The sequence below is a fragment of the Triticum urartu genome, chromosome 2A, assembly GCF_056163025.1.
Source record: "Triticum urartu cultivar PI428250 chromosome 2A, HENAU_Tu73, whole genome shotgun sequence".
Classification (NCBI taxonomy): Eukaryota; Viridiplantae; Streptophyta; class Magnoliopsida; order Poales; family Poaceae; genus Triticum; species Triticum urartu.
This window is the reverse complement of record NC_141874.1, coordinates 96,327,823-96,349,155: the sequence shown is the minus strand read 5'-3', so window position 1 is coordinate 96,349,155 and position 21,333 is coordinate 96,327,823.

Here is a 21,333-nt window from a genome sequence, read left to right as displayed (position 1 = left end):
AGGTACTCATGGACGGCGACAGCAGATTGAACCTCATTTATAAGGAAACCCTTCAAAAAATGGAAATAGACTGGAACCACATTGAGCGAAGCAACACAACCTTTAGAGGAATAATCCCCAGTCGGGAAGCGCGCTGTACAGGAAAAATCACACTAGATGTGGTGTTCGGCACGCCGGATAATTACAGGTCCGAAGAGGTCACATTCCATGTGGCTCCATTCAGCAGCGGTTATCACGCTCTGCTAGGGAGGGAAGCGTTTACAATCTTCCAAGCAATACCCCATTACGGGTACATGAAGCTCAAGATGCCCGGGCCTAACGGGATCATCACTCTCGCTAGTGATCCGGACATAGCACTCCGCGCCGAAAACAAGACAGCCGCACTGGCCCTCGAGGCACTATCCGAAGCCCTAGCGGCTGAGGAACTGACTGCGCTGCGCTCCACGGTGAATAGGGACAGTGTGGTACTCGACAAAAGATCCAAGTCCACCTCCTTTAAACCGGCGGACGAAATAGTCAAATTCCAGGTCCATCCAACGGACCCCAATAAAACAGCTTCCATCGGGGCACAGTTAAACCCTGATGTAGGCGCCACACTGCGAGAGTTCCTACGAGAGAACTGGGACATTTTCGCCTGGCACCCTTCAGACATGCCAGGAATCCCACGCAGGCTGGTCGAGCACAGCTTAAATATCCTAAAAGGATTCAAACCTGTCAAACAAGCTCTTCGGCGTTTTTCCGAACCTAAGAGACAGGCCATGGGAGAGGAGCTAGCAAAGCTATTGGAGGCCGGATTCATCAGAGATATAAAACATCCGGACTGGCTAGCAAACCTGGTGATAGTACCAAAGAAGGACAAATCCTGGCACCTGTGCGTTGATTTTAAAGACCTTAACAAGGCTTGCCCAAAGGATCCCTTCCCCCTCCCCCGCATCGATCAAATTATTGAAGCTACCGCAGGACACGATTCGTTGTGTTTCCTCGACGCATATTCCGGCTACCATCAGATCAAGATGGCAGAATCAGACCAAGCCGCAACGGCATTTATCACACCATACGGCCCATTCTGCTTCAACACAATGCCCTTCGGGCTCAAAAATGCCCGCGCAACATATCAGCGCATGATTCAGACATGTCTGGCAAACCAGATCGGCAAAACAGTGGAGGCATATGTAGATGATGTGGTCGTCAAAACAAGACATGTCGAATCTCTAGTAGATGACTTGAGGCTCACATTTGATAACCTCCGAACATACGACATCAAGCTCAACCCGGAAAATGCGTTTTCGGCGTCCCAGCCGGAAATCTCTTGGGCTTCATTGTATCCGGTAGAGGAATTGAAGCAAATCCAGCCAAGATCCGAGCTCTATCACAATTGGATATCCCAAAGGACCTCAAACAAATACAAAAGTTAACCGGATGCGTGGCGGCTCTAAGCCGCTTTATCTCCCGCTTGGGAGAAAAGGCCCTACCCCTTTACCGCCTCCTTCGGCGCACCGAACACTTCGAATGGAAGGATGCAGCCACGGCCGGACTCGACGAAACAAAAGCCATATTGGCAACAAACCCAGTCCTGGCCACGCCAAACATTGGTGAACCAATGCTATTGTACATTGCAGCAACACATCAGGTTGTAAGCGCAGTGCTCGTCGTCGAACGAGAAACGGACGGACACAAATTCCCCCTTCAAAAGCCGGTCTATTATGTGTCCACTGTCCTCACTTTGTGCAAATCACGGTACCCGCATTATCAAAAGATTGCTTACGCGGTATTCATGGCATCCCGGAAGCTACGACACTACTTTCAAGAGTGTTCAATAACAGTAGCCTCAGAACTACCACTTAACGATATTATAAACAACCGTGACGCAACGGGCCGGATTGCAAAATGGGCCATTGAGCTCCTCCCGTTCGACATAACTTATAAGCCACGGCGAGCCATCAAGTCGCAAGTTTTGGCCGACTTCGTCGCAGAATGGACGGAGGCCGAACTCCTTAAAGAGTATGGCACATATTCAAATTGGATCATGCATTTCGACGGCTCCAAGATGTTGGCCGGACTAGGGGTTGGTGTCGTTTTGACGTCCCCCACAGGAGACACAGTTCAATACGTACTCCAGATTATGTACACAGACTCCAACAATGCAGCCGAATATGAGGCCCTTTTACATCGTCTCCGGATGGCAGTATCCATGGGCATTCAATTCCTAGAGGTGCGCGGGGACTCGAACCTCGCAATATCCCAAATAAATGGAGACTTCGATGCCAAGGATCCAAAAATGGCAGCTTACCGCAACGCCATCCTAAAAATGTCAGCTCGGTTCGAAGGGCTTGAATTTCACCATATAGCCCGGGAAAATAATCAGGCGGCAGATGTCCTGGCACGCATCGGCGCAAAACGCGATGTAGTCCCCCCCAACATCTTCTTGGAAAGGCTGTTCAAGCCATCCATAGTATGGGAAGGGGAGCCGAACAATAACAGCTCGGACCCAACCGCACTGCCCGACACCGAACATTCTGACACAATCAGAGGCTCTGCCAATGAAATAACACCTTCAGCCCACATAATAATGGCCGTCATCGCCCCGTGGACAGAACCATTCCTCGCCTACCTTGCTAGGCAGGAACTCCCCGAGGACCAAAATGAGGCACGCTGCATAGTGCGGCGATCCAAAGCCTACAAAGTCCATGAGGGAGAGCTTTATAAGAAAAGCACTACCAGAGTCCTTCAAAGGTGCATCTCCGAAGAGGAAGGGCGGAACCTCCTGGCTGAAATTCATGCCGGACTCGGCGGTCATCACGCTGCAGCTCGGTCCCTTGTAATCAAGGCCTTCCGTACAGGCTTTTATTGGCCGACGGCCCGGGCAGACGCCCAAGACTTAGTCCAACGATGCGTCGGTTGCCAGCTCTTTGCAAACCAAAGCCATATGCCATCCACCGCCCTCCAAACTATCCCCATCACTTGGCCCTTCGCGGTCTGGGGGCTTGACATGGTTGGACCCCTTAAAGGCGGAACCCACAAGCAAAAATACTTACTGGTCATGGTGGATAAGTTCACCAAATGGATAGAAGCCAAGCCTGTTAAGATGGCCGAATCCGGACCGATGATAGACTTTATATCCGGGGTTGTACACCGTTACGGCGTCCCCCACAGCATCATCACTGATAACGGCACGAACTTTACGGCCGACGAGGTAAAACTCTGGTGCAAAAACATGGGCATCAAGCTCGATTATGCTTCCGTCTATCACCCACAAACTAACGGCCAGGTCGAACGTGCAAATGGTCTTATCATGAGCGGCATCAAACTCAGATTACTGCAGTCCCTCAAGGAATCTAACACGCACTGGGTAGAGGAGCTCGACTCCGTACTCTAGGGGCTGCGGACCACGCCGAATCGCACCACCGGATACACACCATTCTTTATGGTGTACGGCGCAGAGGCAGTTTTGCCTTGCGACATAATTCATGACTCACCTCGAGTGCGCATGTATGAACAAAGAGAAGCCGAGCTCGATCGGCAGGATAGTTTGGACGCATTGGAGGAGGAGCGTGACGTGGCAAAAGCCCGTTCCGCATTCTATCAATAGCAGGCTCAAAGATACCAAAGCAGAGAAGTACGGGCCAAAAATTACAACGTTGGCGAATTAGTTCTACGCCTACCGGACAAGAAAAAGGACAAACTCAAGCCCAAGTGGGAAGGTCCCTTCATAATTGACCAAATCCTGACTGGTGGAGCGTACCGCCTGCGAGATGCATCGGATAACCGACTCGAGCCGAACCCATGGAACGCAACCCGTCTCCGAAGATTCTATGCCTAGCGCCGGACTCTGTGTTCGTCTCCTTCCTTTGTCCATTTTTTATATACTATCTGTCTTACATTTCTCTCCTTCTTCCCTTCCTTTCTCTTATAGCCTTTAGAGGCTCATCAAATGACGTGCTATTCGCACTCATTAAACCTGGGGGCTTCTTTTAACAGAAGCTTATTTATACGGGCTTCATGCCCAACACATGTGTTACACTTCCGCATGTACCTTTTATTTCACCATTATATGCATCGATATGACTTAAGTTTTGGCCAAGCTGGGTTGCCTGGCTCCTGTGCTTACCCCTACGTTCCTGATTATTTGGCTAGGCAGTAAAGGGAGCACCTCTGCGATTGTTACTGCCGGATCAGCCGGATGTGTACCTCACACTGGGTGAAGCCGAAAGCTAGCGTTCTTATGGGAATATTCGGTCGGTGACCTAAAAGATGATCTTTTCACTTATTTATTTATGCGCCCCCAGATTCTTTTTCCCGCATCTTTTTCGCAGAATGGGCATGCACTTTAGGGCATGCCTCCCAGGGAAAGGAACCCCTAATGGAACTATTCTCCCTGGAAGATGTTTCTTACTAACCATGTAATATAACATAACTAGTCGGGCACTTGTCTGTTCACGCACTAATGACCCCTACGCCTGGTCTCCATGCATTCCCCGGTTCTTATATAACCGCTTGGGAATTCGGACACACTCCGGACCGTCAGGTCCCGAGGCTGAAGCGAAAAGGTCAGCCATGACAAACGATCTACAATCCGGCTAGAAGGCATTATAAATGTCAATTAAATTACATAGTCATTCTGACTGATTGTATTCCTCCTCAATACCATCTAACAGGCTGTCTAATTTACAGTCCTGCTGGGAATACTTTGCGGCCAATTCTACTTGGCCGTATACTAAGCTTACAGGGATCTTCTTCCCATCGGGCCCCACAGGACCGACCTCGGCCATGTGGTTGGGGTCAGCCTTTGTGTACTGCATCTTCACCATGGCCCAGGCCTCCCTAGCGCCTTGACGGCAGGCCGATATCTTCCACAACCGGAAGCGCCGCCGTGCTCCCTTTAGCTTCTCCGCAAGCTCTCCAAGACCTTCGGGCATGGAGATGGATGGCCACAAGGCCTGGGCGACGCCTTGCATCGCCTGCCGAACTCGCTCGAGCAGTTGCGAGAGATCAGAAGAAGGTCACCCGTAGAACCGGGCATCTCCTCTGCAGGACGACCTATTAGCACACCTACAGACATTACTCTGTTAGTCGACTTCCCCGCCGAACTTTTTTTCAAAGGTTCGTTCAAGCACTTACTAAATATGCCGCGCTGAAGCCGCTGATTCTCCTTAACGGAGTCTGACAGCTGGGCACGAACATCTTTCAGGTCGACGCCCAGCTTGGTGTTGGCATCTTGGAGATCGTTCTTCTCCCACCTCACCTTTGTCAGCACCTTCTCACCAGCCTTCAGCTAGCGTAGGAGTTGTTGCCTTTCCGGACTCAATCCGGCGCCATCTGCAATTTCATTTGTCAGATTCGCACCCATGCCGTGCTTCGCAAAATACTTATCTTTCGAAGTGTATATTACCAGAGGGGGTCTCCTTGGGCTCCCCTGCCGCGGCTAGTGCGGCCTCAAGTTGGGCTTTGCACTCTTCCAGCTCCTGGGACAGTAGGGAATTCTTTTCTGTAAGAACCTGCATAACAAATGATCCTTAAATCAGTTATTCTAACTGTTTCAAGTCTCGAGGGCTACTGGTATATATATAATTACCAACATTTTCTTACCCGTATGTCTTTTACATATTGCTCCGTGGCTCTAGCTAGACCATTTTGAGCGGCACGGAGGTACGCATCTCCCGAATTGAAGGCATCTAATGCCTCTCGGGAGAAACAAGCATCGCGAAGAATTGTCTGGCGACGCTTGTGGTTCATGGCACTCTCCACCTCAGAGTTGGTGGCAAACAACCTGTCCACATCCTCCGTCAAAGGAGCGTCCGGTGCGCGCCTTGTGTTCGCCTCCGCCTCCAGACCAGGCTTTGGAGCCTGGCTGGTGGAGGCGCGATTGGCAGCCTCTCCGGATATAGTCCGGCGAGGTCTCCTTGTCCTGAAGAGAGCACGAGTGTTAATATGCCTTGAAGGTATAACACCTAGGATAAGGGGGCGCGCCATACCTTTGCGCTGACGCCTCGGTCCGGACTGCACCTCTTTTCTGCCCACGGGGCCCTGCGGCCCCTCGTTGGCTTGTCGCCGCAGGTTCGGCCTCCCGTCTCAAAAACCTCCCCTGCAAAGCTCGGTTGTAATCAGGAAACTGAAAACACGAGAGGGCGGACCCCTATTCGGGGTACTGGGACTTCGATCTCAGTTACCTGGGAGGCCGGGATTAGCCCTGGGTAATCGGCCGTAATGGCCACCAAGGCGTTGTCCTTGCTCAATTGATGGAACACTCCATCAATCAGCTCCACAGATAAGTCCGGATCCTCTTGAGAGGCCGGGTCGAGGGACCGTCCTGGGTCCTCGGGTTGTGGAGGAGGGCTGTTTATTTCTTTAACAGCCTGGCGCAGTTCCTGCGTTGAAGTCGTTAGACTGAATATTTAACAATGGGAATATAAAACGGATGGGCAAGTAAATGTGACCACTTACCCAACTTGGGGGATTGTACATAGAAAGTCGACCCTGTGGGTTGACGCGGAGAAATTCCTCATCTTCTCCCTTGTACAAAGCGGACAAGGTCTTTGTTAGGGCCGCAGCCGAATCTGGTCCCTTACGGCCGTAGCGGGTGGCGTCGTCCTCCCCGTTGAAATCCCACATGGGGTGGCCTCTATACTGTAGCGGCTGCACCCCTCGCATGATGCATGCAGCCATGACCCCGATCATGGTCAGTCCGGAATGAGCTAACAATCTTATCCGGCCCATCAGGTAAAGGACGTCCTTGTCACTTTCCCTCTGAGGGCTCCGTGGACGCCAACTTAGGCGCTTCTTTAGTGGAGCACTGTCGAACTCAGGGAGGCCGATCCGGACAGGATCCGGCAGCGGGACGTCCTCTATGTAAAACCATTCCGAAGGCCAGTCCTCGGACGCCTTCTTTGGGGTTCCGGATAGATATCCGGTCCCGGCGATGCGCCACACTTCGGCTCCGCCCACTTGATATATTGACCCCTTCTGAGAACGGGGCACAAGGCAGAATAGCTCTTTCCACAGCCCGAAATGAGCCTCAACACCCAAAAACAGCTCACAGAGGGCTACGAAGCCCGCGATATGCAATACAGAGGCAGGCGTAATATTGTGTAGCTGGAGTCCATAGAACTCCAGGAGCCCCCGGAGAAACGGATGGATTGGAAATCCGAGCCCCCGGAGAATAGCTCTTTAACATAAGGAACTAGAGCAAATTCATCTTCATAAATATTGGCATCATGACCACAAGAATAGCAAGCATCATGTTCATCAAGGGATATTTCAATCAAATCATTGGAATCATAATTATCTATAGATTCATGCATATCATTATTTTCTTCCAAAGCAACGGTCATTCTTTCAATAAATTCTTTGACATAGACATTATGAGCATAGCTTTCATAGCAATATTTAAGTATGTCAAAAAAATTAGATTCGTAGAGAGTAATATCATACTTTTCAATCAAAGGAGCAACTTCATAAGCGCCCTTAAAAGCAACAAATTCTTCAATTTTTTCGATATCGTACTAACTATAAACACCGTTTGCATAAGCAGATAAGATTTCATTATCATTAAACTCACATAGGTAGGGGAGGTGTTTTTTTGGGTTCTTAGAGCAACAAGTAAAATCATAAATTTCACAAAGATTCCAAGCATAACATAGCAATCTATTTATTTGATCCCATAAGAGTCTCCCTTTTTTAGACAAACAATGACGCACAAAATGAGCATGCTCATCTAAAGATTTCCCATCAACTAGGCTAGTTGGGGTTTCAGCACGAGCGCATAAGGATCGAAGATGATCCAAGCAGAACACTTTAAGTGGATCCATATCAATAGATTTTTAGCAATCAAAGATGCAAGCAAATAGAAGGCACATGGAAACACAAACAAAGATACATACGAGAAGAAGGCGAAGAAAAGGCAAAGTTTTCGAAAATTGTTTTAGAAGTGGGGGAGAGGTAAACAAGAGGCGAATGGAAAATAATGTAATGAGAGGAATAAGAGTTTATGATGGGTACTTGGTATGTCTTGACTTGGCGTAGATCTCCCCGGCAACAGTGCCAGAAATCCTTCTTGCTACCTCTTGAGCATATGTTGGTTTTCCCTTGAAGAGGAAAGGGTGATGCAGCAATGTATCGTAAGTATTTCCATCAGTTTTTGAGAACCAAGGTATCAATCCAGTAGGAGACTACATGTAAGTCGCCTAGTACCTGCACAAACAAATAAGAACCTTGCAACCAACGCAATAAAGGGGTTGTCAATCCCTTCACGGCCACCTGCAAAAGTGAGATCTGATAAAGATAGTAAGATAAATATTTTTGGTAATTTTGTGGTATAGATTGGAAAATAAAGATTGCAAAATAAATAGTAAACTAGAATTGTAGATTGGAAACTTATATGATGTAAAGTAGACCCAGGGGCCATAGGTTTCACTAGTGGCTTCTCTCAAGATAGCATGTGTTACGGTGGGTGAACAAATTACTGCAGAGCAATTGATAGAAAAGCGCATAGTTATGATGATATCTAAGGCAACAATCATGTATATAGGCATCACGTCCGTGACAAGTAGACCGAAATGATTCTGCATCTACTACTGTTGGGGAACGCACTAATTTCAAAAAAATCCTATGCACACGCAAGATCATGGTGATGCATAGCAACGAGAGGGGAAGAGTGTTGTCCACGTACCCTCGTAGACCGTAAGCGGAAGCGTTATGACAACGCGGTTAATGTAGTCGTACGTCTTCACGATCGACCGATCCTAGTACCGAAAGTACGGCACCTCCACGATCTGCACACGTGCAGCTCGGTGACGTCCCACGAACTCTCGATCCAGCTGAGTGTCGAGGGAGAGATTCGTCAACACGACGGCGTGATGACGGTGATGATGATACTACCGTCGCAGGGCTTCGCCTGAGCACTACGATGATATGACCGAGGTGGATTATGGTGGATGGGGCACTACAGACGGCTAAGGGATCAATGATCAACTTGTGTGTCTATGGGGTGCCCCTGGCCACGTATATAAAGGATGGAGGGAGGAGGAGGCCGGCCCTCATAGGGCGCGCCCAAAGTGTGGAGTCCTACTAGGACTCCCAAGTCCTAGTAGGATTCCACCTCCCACATGGAATAGGAAAAAGGGAAGGTAGAAGGAGAAGGAAGGAAGGGGACGCCCCCTTTCCCTAGTACAATTCGGACCAGTCCATGGGGAACGGGCGCGGCCACCCTTGAGACATTTCTCTCCTTTCCCGTATGTCCCATTAAGGCCCAATACGAATTCCCGTAATTCTTTGGTACTGCAAAAATACCCAAATCACTCGGAACCTTTTCGATGTCCGAATATAGCCTTCCAATATATCGATCTTTATGTCTCGCCCATTTCGACACTCCTCTTCATGTCCCCGATCTCATCCGGGACTCCGAACAAACTTCGGTCATCAAATCACATAACTCATAACACAAATCGTCACAGAACGTTAAGCGTGTGGACCCTACGGGTTCGAGAACTATGCAGACATGACCGAGACTCATCTTCGGTCAATAACCAATAGCGGAACCTGGATGCTCATATTGGTTCCTACATATTCTACGAAGATCTTTATCAGTCAAACTACATAACAACATACGTTGTTCCCTTTGTCATCGGTATGTTACTTGCCCGAGATTCAATCGTCGATATCTCAATACCTAGTTCAATCTTGTTACCGGCAAGTCTCTTTACTCGTTCCATAATGCATCATCCCATAATTAACTCATTAGTCACATTTCTTGCAAGGTTTATAGTGATGTGCATTACCGAGAGGGCCCAGAGATACCTCTCCGGTAGACGGAGTGACAAATCCTAATATTGATTTATGCCAACTCAACAAACACCATTGGAGACACCTGTAGAGCATCTTTATAATAACCCAGTTACGTTGTGACGTTTGATAGCACACAAGGTGTTCCTCCGGTATTAGGGAGTTGCATAATCTCATAGTCAGATGAACATGTATAAGTCATGAAGAAAGCAGTAGCAATAAAAATGAAGGATCATTATGCTAAGCTAACGGATGGGTCTTGTCCATCACATCATTCTCTAATGATGTGATCTCGTTCATCAAATGACAACACATCTCTATGGTTAGGAAACTTAACCATCTTTGATTAACGAGCTAGTCTAGTAGAGGCATACTAGGGACACTCTGTTTTGTCTATGTATTCACACATGTACTAAGTTTCCAGTTAATACAATTCTAGCATGAATAACAAACATTTATCATGATATAAGGAAATATAAATAACAACTTTATTATTGCCTCTAGGGTATATTTCCTTCAATCTCCCACTTGCACTAGAGTCAATAATCTAGTTCACATCGCCATGTGATTTAATACTAATAGTTCACATCACTGATACGTCTCCAACGTATCTATAATTTTTGATTGCTCCATGCTATATTATCTTCTGTTTTGGACATTATTGGGCTTTATTATTCACTTTTATATTATTTTTGGGACTAACCTATTAACCGGAGGCCCAACCCAGAATTGTTGTTTTTTCCTATTTCAGAGTTTCGCAGAAAAAAGAATATCAAACGGAGTCCAAACGGAATGAAACCATCGGGAACGTGATTTTCGGAATGAACATGATCCAGGAGACTTGGACCCTACGTCAAGCAACCAAAAGGGAAGCCACGAGGTAGGGGGCGCGCCTACCCCCCCCCCCCCCCAGGCACGCCCTCCACCCTCGTGGGCCCCCTGTTGCTCCACCGACGTACTCCTTCCTCATATATATACCTACGTACCCCCAAACGATCAGATAAGGAGCCAAAACCCTAATCCCACCACCGTAACTTTCTGTATCCACGAGATCCCATCTTGGGGCCTATTCCAGAGCTCCACCGGAGGGTGCATCGATCACGGAGGGCTTCTACATCAACACCATAGCCTCTCTGATGATGTGTGAGTAGTTTACCTCAGACCTTCGGGTCCATAGTTATTAGCTAGATGGCTTGTTCTCTCTTTTTGGATCTCAATACAATGTTCTCCCCCTCTCTCGTGGATATCTATTCGATGTAACCTTCTTTTGCGGTGTGTTTGTTGAGACCGATGAATTGTGGGTTTATGATCAAGTTTATCTATGAACAATATTTGAATCTTCTCTGAATTCTTTTATGTATGATTGGTTATGTTTGCAAGTCTCTTCGAATTATCAGTTTGGTTTGGCCTACTAGATTGATCTTTCTTGCAATGGGAGAAGTGCTTAGCTTTGGGTTCAATCCTGCGGTGTCCTTTCCCAGTGACAGTACGGGCAGCAAGGCACATATTGTATTGTTGCCATCGAGGATAACAAGATGGGTTTTTTTTATCATATTGCATGAATTTATCCCTCTACATCATGTCATCTTGCTTAAAGCATTACTCTGTTCTTATGAACTTAATACTCTAGATGCATGATGGATAGTGGTCGACGTGTGGAGTAATAGTAGTAGATGCAGGCAGGAGTCGGTCTACTTGTCTCAGACGTGATGCCTATATACATGATCATACCTAGATATTCTCATAACTATGCTCAATCCTGTCAATTGCTCAACAGTAATTTGTTCACCCACCGTAAAATACTTATGCTCTTGAGAGAAGCCACTAGTGAAACCTATGGCCCCCGGGTCTATCTTCCATCATATTAATCTTCGAACACTTAGCTATTTTTATTGCCTTTTATTTTACTTTGCATCTTTATCATAAAAATACCAAAAATATTATCTTATCATATCTATCAGATCTCACTCTCGTAAGTGACTGTGTAGGGATTGACAACCCCTTATCACGTTGGTTGCGAGGATTTATTTGTTTTGTGTAGGTGCGAGGGACTCACGCGTAGCCTCCTACTGGATTGATACCTTGGTTCTCAAAAACTGAGGGAAATACTTACGCTACTTTGCTGCATCACCCTTTCCTCTTCAAGGGAAAACCAACGCAGTGCTCAAGAGGTAGCAATCACCATGTGATTAGTTCACATCTCCATGTGACTAATACCCAATGGGTTTTACTAGAGTCAATAATCTAGTTCACATCGCTATGTGATTAACACCCAAAGAGTAGTAAGGTGTGATCATGTTTTGCTTGTGAGAGAAGCTTAGCCAATGGATCTGTCACATTCAGAGCCGTATGTATTTTGCAAATTTTCCATGTCTACAGTGCTTTGCATAGAGCTAATCTAGCAAATTGCTCCCAATTTCAATATGTATCTAGATCGAGACTTAGAGTTATCCAGATCGGTGTCAAAGCTTGCATCGACGTAACTCTTTACGACGAACTCTTTGTCACCTCCATAACTGAGAAACATTTCCTTATTCCACTAAGGATATTTTTGACCGTTGTCCAGTGATCCACTCCTGGATCACTATTGTACCCTCTTGCCAAACTTATGGTGAGGTACACAATATGTCTGGTACATAGCATAGCATATTTTGTAGAACCTATGACTGAGGTATAGGAAATGACTTTTCATTCTCTTTCTATTTTCTGCCATGGTTGGGTTTTGAGTCTTTACTCAACTTCACACTTTGCAACACAGGCAAGAACTCCTTCTTTGACTATTCCATTTTGAACTACTTCAAAATCTTGTCAAGGTATGTACTCATTGAAAATATATCAAGCGTCTTGATCTATCTCTATAGATCTTGATCCTCAATATCTAAGTAGCTTCACCGAGGCCTTTCTTTGAAGAACTCATTTCAAACATTCCTTTATGCTTTCCAGAAAATTCTACATTATTTCTGATCAACAATATGTCATTCACATATACTTATCAGAAATGTTGTAGTGATCCCACTCACTTTCTTGTAAATACAGGCTTCACCGCAAGTCTGTATAAAACCATATGCTTTGATCACTTTATCAAAGCGTATATTCCAACTCCGAGAGGCTTGCACCAGTCCATAGATGGATCGCTGGAGCTTGCTCACTTTGTTAGCACCTTTAGGATTGACAAAACCTTCTGGTTGCATCATTACAACTCTTCTTTAAGAAATCCATTAAGGAATGCAGTTTTGACATCCATTTGCCAAATTTCATAAAATGCGGCAACTGCTAACATGATTCGGACAGACTTTTAAGCATCGATACGAGTGAGAAGGTCTCATCGTAGTCAACACCTTGAACTTGTCAAAAACATTTTTGCGACAATTCGAGCTTTGTAGATAGAAACACTATCGTTAGCGTCCATCTTCCTCTTGAAGATCCATTTATTCTCAATGACTCATCGATCATCGGGTAAGTCAATCAAAGTCCATACTTTGTTCTCATACATGGATCCCATCTTAGATTTCATGGCCTCAAGCCATTTTGCGGAATCTAGGCTCATCATCGCTTCCTCATAGTTCGTAGGTTGGTCATGGTCTAGTAACATGACTTCCAGAATAGGATTACCATACCACTCTAGTGCGGACCGTACTCTGGTTGACCTACAAGGTTCGGTAGTAACTTGATCTGAAGTTTCATGATCATCATCATTAGCTTCCTCACTAATTGGTGTAGGAATCACTAGAACTGATTTCTGTGATGAACTACTTTCCAATTCGGGAGAAGGTACAATTACCTCATCAAGTTCTACTTTCCTCCCACTCACTTCTTTCGAGAGAAACTCCTTCTCTAGAAAGGATCCATTCTTAGCAACAAAATATCTTGCCTTCGGATCTGTGATGGAAGGTGTACCCAACAGTTTCTTTTGGGTATCCTATGAAGATGCACTACTCCGATTTGGGTTCGAGCATATCAGTTTGAAACTTTTTCACATAAGCATCGCAACCCCAAACTTTAAGAAATGAGAGCTTAGGTTTCTTGCCAAACCACGGTTCATACGGTGTCATCTCAACGGATTTAGATGGTGCCCTATATAACGTGAATCCAACTGTCTCTAATGCATAACCCCAAAATGATAGTGGTAAATCGGTAAGAGACATCATAGATTGCACTATATACAATAAAGTACGGTTATGACGTTCGAACACACCATTATGTTGTGGTGTTCCAGGTGACATGAATTTGTAAAACTATTCCACATTGTTTGAATGAAGACCAAACTCGTAACTCAAATATTCGCCTCTGCGATCAGATTGTAGAAACTTTATTTTCTTGTTACGATGATTTTCCACTTCACTCTGAATTATTTGAACTTTTCAAATGTTACAGACTTATGTCTCATTAAGTAGATATACCCATATCTGCTCAAATCATCTGTGAAGGTCAGAAAATAATGATACCTGCCGCGAGCCTCAACACTTATCGGATCGCATACATCAGTATGTATTATTTCGAATAAGTCAGTTGCTCGCTCCATTGTTCCGGAGAATGGAGTCTTAGTCATCTTGCCCATGAGGCACGGTTCGCAAGCATCAAGTGATTCCAAAAGTCCATCAGCATGGAGTTTCTTCATGCGCTTTACACCAATATGACCTAAACGGCAGTGCCGCATATAAGTTGCACTATCATTATTAACTTTGCATCTTTTGGCTTCAATATTATGAATCCGTGTATCACTACGATCGAGATTCAATAAACCATTTATATTGAGTGTATGACCATAGAAGGTTTTATTCATGTAAATAGAACAACAATTATTCTTTGACACAAATGAATAACTGTATTGCAATAAACATGATCCAATCATATTCATGCTCAATGCAAGCACCAAATAACATTTATTTTAGGTTCAACACTAATCCCGAAGGTAAATGGAGTGTGCAATGGTGATCTTATCAACCTTGGAATCACTTCCAACACACATCATCACCTTGCCCTTAACTAGTCTCTGTTTATTTTGCAACTCCCGTTTCGAGTTACTACTCTTAGCAACTGAACCAGTATCAAATACCGAGGGGTTGCTAAAAACACTAGTAAAGTACACATCAATAACATGTATATCCAATTTACCTTTGTTCACTATGCCATCCTTCTTATCCGCCAAGTATCTAGGGCAGTTCCACTTCCAGTGACCATTTCCTTTGTAGTAGAAGCACTCAGTTTCAGGCTTGGGTCTAGCTTTGGGCTTCTTCATGGGAGTGGCAACTTGCTTGCCATTCTTCTTGAAGTTCCCATTCTTTACCTTGCCCTTTTACTTAAAACTAGTGGTTTTGTCAACCATCAACATTTGATGCTTTTCTCAATTTCTACCTTCGTCGATTTCAGCATCACGAAGAGCTCGGGAATCATTTTTGTCATCCTTGCATATTATAGTTCATCACGACATTCCAGTAACTTGGTGATAGTGACTAGAGAACTCGGTCAATCACCTTTTTGTCTAGAAGATTACCTCCCACTTTATTCAAGAGATTGTAGTACTCAGACAATCTGAGCACATGCTCACTGGTTGAGCTATTCTCCTCCATCTTGCAGGCAAAGTACTTGTCAGAGGTCTCATACCTCTCGACTCGGGCATGAGTTAGAAATACAAATTTCAGCTCTTGGAACATCATATATGCTCCATGGCATTCAAAATGTTTTTTAAGTCCCGGTTCTAAGCCGTAAAGCATGGTGCACTAAACTATCAAGTAGTCATCATACCAAGCTTGTCAAACGTTCATAACATTTGCATCTGCTCCTGCAATAGGTCTGTCACCTAGCGGTGCATCAAGGACATAATTCTTCCGTGCAGCAATGAGGATAATCCTCAGGTCACGGACCTAGTCCGCATCATTGCTACTATCATCTTTCAGCATAGTTTTCTTTAGGAACATATCATAAATAAAACGGGGAAGCTATATGCGAGCAATTGATCTACAACATAGATATGCAAATACTATCAGGACCAAGTTCATGATAAATTTTAAGTTCAATTAATCATATTACTTAAGAACTCCCACTTGGATAGACATCCCTCTAATCATCTAAGTGATCACGTGATCCATATCAACTAAACCATGTCCGATCATCACGTGAGATGGAGTAGTTTTCAATGGCGAACATCTCTATGTTGATCATATCTTCTATATGATTCACGCTCGACCTTTCGGTCTTCAGTGTTCTGAGGCCATATCTGCATATGCTAGGCTCGTTAAGTTTAACCCGAGTATTCTGCGTGTGCAAAACTGGCTTGCACCCGTTGTGTGTGAACGTAGAGCTTATCACACCCGATCATCACGTGGTGTCTCGGCACGACGAACTGTAGCAACTGTGCATACTCAGGGAGAACACTTATACCTTGAAATTTAGTGAGAGATCATCTTATAATGCTAACGCCGAACTAAGCAAAATAAGATGCATAAAGGATAAACATCACATGCAATCAATATAAGTGATATGATATGGCCATCATCATCTTGTGACTTTGAGCTCCATCTCCAAAGCACTGTCATGATCACCATCGTCACCAGGTTGACACCTTGATCTCCCTCGAAGCATCGTTGTCGTCTCGCCAACTATTGCTTCTACGACTATCGCTACCGCTTAGTGATAAAGTATAGCAATTACATGGCGATTGCATTTCATACAATAAAGCGACAACCATATGGCTCCTGCCAGTTGCCGATAACTCTGTTAAAATACATGATCATCTCATACAATAAAATTTAGCATCATGTCTTGACCATATCACATCACAACATGCCCTGCAAAAACAAGTTAGACGTCCTCTACTTTGTTGTTGCAAGTTTTACGTGGCTGCTATGGGATGAGCAAGAACTGTTCTTGCCTCCGCATCAAAAACCACAACGCGGTATAGTGCTTGCTTTTTGATCTTCAGAAAGAACCATGTTCATTGAATCCGATTCAACTAAAGTTGGAGAAACTGACACCCACCGGGCACCTGTGTGTGAAGCACGTCGGTAGAACCAGTCTCGCGTAAGCGTACGCGTAATGTTGGTCTGGGCCGCTTCATCCAACAATACCGCGGAATCAAGAATCAACTAGTGACGGCAAACAATATATATGCATATACCCACGCCCACAACTCCTTTGTGTTCTACTCGTGCATATAACATCTACACATAAACCTGGATCGGATGCCACTTTTGGGGAACGCAGTAATTTCAAAAAAATTCCTACGCACACGCAAGATCATGGTGATGCATAGCAACAAGAGGGGAAGAGTGTTGTCCACGTACCCTCGTAGACCGTAAGCAGAAGCGTTATGACAACGCGGTTGGTGTAGTCGTATGTCTTCACGATCGGCCGATCCTAGTACCGAAAGTACGACACCTCCGCGATCTGCACACGTTCAGCTCGGTGGCGTCCCACGAACTCTCGATCCAGCTGAGTGTCGAGGAGAGCTTCGTCAGCACGACGGCGTGATGATGGTGATGATGATACTACCGTCGCAGGGCTTCGCCTAAGCACTGCAATGATATGACCAAGGTGGATTATGGTGGAGGGGCGCACCGCACACGGCTATGGGATCAATGATCAACTTGTGTGTCTATGGGGTCCCCCCTGGCCACGTATATAAAGGATGGAGGGAGGAGGAGGCCGGCCCTCATAGGGCGCGCCCAAAGTGTGGAGTCCTAGTCCTAGTCCTAGTAGGATTCCACCTCCCACATGGAATAGGAAAAAAGGAAGGGAGAAGGAGAAGGAAGGAAGGGGGTGACCCCTTTCCCTAGTCCAATTCAGACCAGTCCATGGGGAAGGGGCGCGGCCACCCTTGAGGCCTTTCTCTCCTTTCCTGTATGGCCCATTAAGGCCCAATACGAATTCTCGTAATTCTCCGGTACTCCAAAAAATACCCTAATCACTCGGAACCTTTTCGATGTCCGAATATAGCCTTCCAATATATCGATCTTTACGTCTCGACCATTTTGAGACTACTCGTCATGTCCCCGATCTCATCCGGGACTCTGAACAAACTTCAGTCATCAAATCACATAACTTATAATACAAATCGTCACAGAACGTTAAGTGTGCGGACCCTACAGGTTCGAGAACTATGTAGACATGACCGAGACTCATCTCCGGTCAATAACCAATAGCGGAACCTGGATGCTCATATTGGTTCCTACATATTCTACGAAGATCTTTATCGGTCAAACCGCATAACAACATACGTTGTTCCCTTTGTCATCGGTATGTTACTTGCCCGAGATTCAATCGTCGATATCTCAATACCTAGTTCAATCTTGTTACCGGCAAGTCTCTTTACTCGTTCCATAATGCATCATCCCGTAATTAACTCATTAGTCACATTGCTTGCAAGGTTTATAGTGATGTGCATTACCGAGAGGGCCCAGAGATACCTCTCCGATAGACGAAGTGACAAATCCTAATATTGATTTATGCCAACTCAACAAACACCATTGGAGACACCTGTAGAGCATCTTTATAATAACCCAGTTACGTTGTGACGTTTGATAGCACACAAGGTGTTCCTCCGGTATTAGGGAGTTGCATAATCTCATAGTCAGATGAACATGTATAAGTCATGAAGAAAGCAGTAGCAATAAAAATGAAGGATCATTATGCTAAGCTAACGGATGGGTCTTGTCCATCACATCATTCTCTAATGATGTGACCCCATTCATCAAATGACAACACACGTCTATGGTAAGGAAACTTTACCATCTTTGATTAACGAGCTAGTCTAGTAGAGGCATACTAGGGACACTCTGTTTTGTTTATGTATTCACACATGTACTAAGTTTCCTGTTAATACAATTCTAGCATGAATAATAAACATTTATCATGATATAAGGAAATATAAATAACAACTTTATTATTGCCTCTAGGGCATATTTCCTTCAACTACTATTACTCCACACATCGACCGCTATCCAGCATGCATCTAGAGTATTAAGTTCATAAGAACGGAGTAACGCATTAGGCAAGATGACATGATGTAGAGGGATAAACTCAAGCAATATGATATAAACCCCATCTTTTTATCCTCGATGGCAACAATACAATACGTGTCATTTCCCTTTCTGTCACTGGGATCGAGCACCGCAAGATTGAACCCAAAGCTAAGCACTTCTCCCATTGCAAGAAAGATTAATCTAGTAGGCCAAATCAAACCGATAATTCAAAGAGACTTGCAAAGATCAAATCATGCATATAAGAATTCAGAGAAGAATCGAATAATATCCATAGATAATCAAGTTCAGAAACTCACAATTCATCGGATCTAGGCAAACACACCGCAAAAAGAGTTACATTGAATAGATCTCCAAGAAGATCGAGGAGAACTTTGTATTGAGATCCAAAGAGAGAGAAGAAGTCATCTAGCTAATAACTATGGACCCGAAGGTCTGTGGTAAACTACTCACACATCATCGGAGAGGCTATGGTGTTGATGTAGAAGCCCTCCGTGATCGAGTCCCCCTCCGACGGAGCGCCAGGAAAGGCCCCAAGATGGGATCTCACGGGTACAGAAGGTTGCGCCGGTGGAAAAGGTGTTTTGTGGCTCTCCTGGAAAGTTTCAGGGTATGAGAGTATATATAGGTGAAAGAAGTAGGTCGGTGGAGCTGCGAGCGGCCCACGAGGGTGGGGGCGCGCCCTCCTGCCTCGTGGCTTCCTCGCTACTTCCTTGACGTCCACTCCAAGTATCCTGGATTGCGTTTGTTCCAAAAACGATCCTCGCGAAGGTTTTATTCCATTTGGATTTCGTTTGATATTACTTTTCTGCGAAACACTGAAATAGGCAAAAAAAATAGCAATTTGCACTGGGCCTTCGGTTAATAGGTTAGTCCCAAAAATAATATAAAGTGCATAGTAAAGCCCATTAAACATCCAAAACAGATAATATAATAGCATGGAACAATCAGAAATTATAGATACGTTGGAGACGTATCATTCCACGCCAACGTGGCCTCGCTCCTCGCCGTGCTCCCCTCCGCCGCCGCACCGACGCTCCTTGCCGCGCTCCCCTCGGGTCCTCATGCATCTGTGAAAATGTTGTGGCATGCGTAGACGCCCTTCTTGGGGCTGCGGGGTGTGCCCCCATCCACGGACGGTAGCGCCGCCGTCACCTTGGATGAGGGCAAACGTGCGGGTCGGGTCTAGCCAGAGGGAATCTAGTGGTGGGTTAGGTCCAGACCGTGTTCGGGGATGTTTCTATGGGATGACCTATCACAACCAGGTGGAAGAGTCCACTAGTCAAAGCCCATCCGGCGATAGTCAAAGGGCTAGATCTCCTGGTCAACGGGGCTAGGGTTTAGTCCAGTCGGGTGGCCTTCTAGTAGTAGCTGTGCCACCGAAACATCTCACGGGTCCAAATGCATGTCTAAAAGTGATGTGTCATGCGTAGACGCCCGTCTTGGGGCTCCGGGGTGCGGCCCCCCTCCATGGACGGCATTGCCGCCGTCACTTCGAGGGGGAATCATGCGCGTCGGGTAGAACCGAAGGGAATCTAGTGGTGGTTGGGTCCAGACCGTGTTTGGGGATGTTCCTATGGGCCGACCTATCGCAACCAGGTGGAAGAGTCCACTGGTCAAAGCCCATCCGGCGATAGCCAAAGGACTAGATCTCCTGGTCAATGGGACTAGGGTTTAGTCCGGTCGGGTGGCCTTCGGGTAGTAGCTATGCCACCGAAACATGCCATGGGTCCAGATGCATGTCTAAAAGTGATGTGGCATGCGTAGAAGCCCATCTTGGGGCTCCGGGGTGTGGCCCCCCTCCACGGACGGCACTGCCGCCGTCACTTCGAGGGGGAATCGTGCGTGTCGGGTAGAACCGGAGGGAATCTAGTGGTGGGTTGGGTCTAGACCATGTTCGGGGATGTTCCTATGGGCTGACCTATCGCAACCAGGTGGAAGAGTCCACTGGTCAAAGCCCATCCGACGATAGTCAAAGGGCTAGATCTCCTGGTCAACGAGGCTAGGGTTTAGTCCGGCTGAGTGGCCTTCGGGTAGTAGCTATGCCACCAAAACATCACATGGGTCCAAATGCATGTCTGAAAGTGATGTGGCATGCGTAGACGTCTGTCTTGGTGCTCCGGGGTGTGCCCCCCTCCACGGACCACACTGTCGCCGTCACTTGGCGGGGGGAATCGTGTGCGTCGGGTAGAGCCGGAGGGAATCTAGTTGTTGGTGGGTCCAGACTGTGTTCGGGGATGTTCCTATGGGCTGACCTATCGCAACCAGGTGGAAGAGTCCACTGGTCAAAGCCCCTCCGGCGAAAGTCAAAGGGTTAGATCGCCTGATCAACGGGGCTTCGTTGTGGCCTTCCGGGTACACGGGAAATAGGATCGGTCCTGTACCACCACACTAGTGTGCGAGCGTGATTCGCGGCACGATAGCTTTCTTTCCCTTCCCCCGACGGACGCTATAGCTCCATTCATGGCTGCTGCTGTGTGGTGCGCAACGTACTGTACCACCGCCCTCACCTTGAACCCTAAGATAGATACTCGGTAGCCTGTCCGGCGAGCCCCCTCCGCATCGGCTGGTTCTTCCT